The sequence below is a fragment of the Vicia villosa genome, linkage group LG1, assembly GCF_029867415.1.
Source record: "Vicia villosa cultivar HV-30 ecotype Madison, WI linkage group LG1, Vvil1.0, whole genome shotgun sequence".
In the NCBI taxonomy this organism is placed as follows: domain Eukaryota; kingdom Viridiplantae; phylum Streptophyta; class Magnoliopsida; order Fabales; family Fabaceae; genus Vicia; species Vicia villosa.
In genome coordinates this window covers 63,688,307-63,690,208 of record NC_081180.1, presented here as the reverse complement: position 1 = coordinate 63,690,208, position 1,902 = coordinate 63,688,307, and the positions used below count along the sequence as shown (strand labels likewise).

The 1,902-nt window shown below is 29.5% G+C and overlaps 1 non-coding gene across 1 annotated transcript; it reads right to left on the bottom strand.

Moving 5' to 3' along the window:
- Positions 1–242: 242 nt before the first annotated feature.
- Positions 243–316, bottom strand: TRNAN-GUU (transfer RNA asparagine (anticodon GUU)). Its single transcript has one exon. It is a non-coding gene; the product is annotated as a tRNA-Asn (tRNA).
- Between the last annotated feature and the right edge of the window lie 1,586 nt (positions 317–1,902).

Below are 1,902 nucleotides of genomic sequence, written 5' to 3'. Positions count from 1 at the left end.
GCTCTTGATTAATGATTGGGATATGAATGATACAGGATCTTAGGGTCAAAAATTGGGGTATGACAAGGAGCTCCTTTACTACTGGAGTCCAAGTGTTTCGTTATCAGATAACTTTTTTAGGATTAATAAAAAATATGTTATAGTTTTAGAAAGATACTCTGTTATTATTTATAATTTAATGCTTTAATTAATATACAAATATTTTTGGAAGACTCATATTTTAAAATGGATATACAAAAATTCGCTAGAAGGAGGGGTTGAACCTCCGACCTTGTGGTTAACAGCCACACGCTCTAACCAACTGAACTATTCCAGCTAACTTGAAAAAAATTAAAAATAATTGTATATTATTGAAACAATTTATATAAGTTCATATAATATTTAGTTAGAAAGACCTTTATCACTAAAAGTAATATAAATATTAATTAAGCTATTACAAATTAAAAAACATAAGTAGTCTCGTAAGTAATTTTACTGCACATATGATGGTTGATTTGCTTGCTAATATTTATTTTTACATATAATATTTTATCATTAATTTATTATTTATTTAATAAGGTTGTTTTCGTATATATTCTCGTTAAAGTAAATAATGTAGTTTCATATTGGATAGTTGCACAAGATTTGATCTAAAAATACAAATGTAACATCAATCGCATGTGATTATGATAATTTACATCTAAAAGTAAAAAGAAAAAATGCATTGTTGTAAATAAATTATTAAACCATATTTTTAAGTATATATCTATATTGAACTTTTTTATTGATATAACATGAATGAATTCATGAAATCGGTCATACTTGTTTTTAATTGTTACAACGAATAAACCATTGTTGCTATAATGTGAAATATTTTGAAAAAAATCATGGTTTTTTTATATAAGTAGTATAAGAAACCTTTATTCTTAATACACATATTTCTCTATGCAAAGAGTGGTCTACCCTAGAATATAATGAGTGGTGGTACTATTATCTACACATTTTATAATCATATGAAACTTTTGAAATTCTCCATTTTATTATGATTTATTTTTTATGGAAAACCTTTCGCCCTTTCACTCAGGGTGGGTGGATAAGTTTTCTCTTAATACTCACTCTTTCTTATCGTAAAGTAGGTCAAAGATGGGGAAAACAAACATATATCCTAGCACTAGTCTGATCATTGACTCAAGGACAATCACCATTGACTAGTACATCAATAATCAAACATTTGGGGAAACCCTTTATATTTTGTGAACTGGGGCTAACGTTATTTTGTCTTTTTCCAGAAGTATCAGATTTGAAGATTCAGTCGTAGAACTTCCTTCTGATGGGGATCAGATTTGCAACCAATACCTAAGGCACTTTTTTCTGTATATTAAATATCATTTCATGAGATGAGGTTTCTCCTTCCTTCTAAGGATTTTTTTAATTAAGGCTACTAAATCATTTTGCAGTGCCATTTCAGCTACATCTCAATTATTAGGGCTATTTACACACATTTCAAATTCCCTATGCTTATATGAGAATTTCACGCCATATATTTGTCTTCTTTAGCATCCTATGGGAGGCTTTTAACCCTAATGATCACTAAGGCCTCGTCTCTTTTAATCAATCTTCAAAGATTTTTTTTAGCCTTTTACCCATAACCTCAAAATTTTCAAATATCAACATTTCATTATCAACCTTCTTATGGAGGAGCTCCATGGTGAGGTTTGTCATCATGACACCCCAAAATCCTCTAAAGGGATTTCAACCCAAAATAAGTCTCGAGGTACCAACTATATGGGCACCCCAAAATTTTGTTGATTGAGGATGAAGAATTGTCTGACCATGACTAGGGTTATGTAACTTAAATCAGATAGTTCATTTGTTCTTTCGATAAGGTGTCTTGTGTATATTAGAAAACTGGTGAAACAAAAA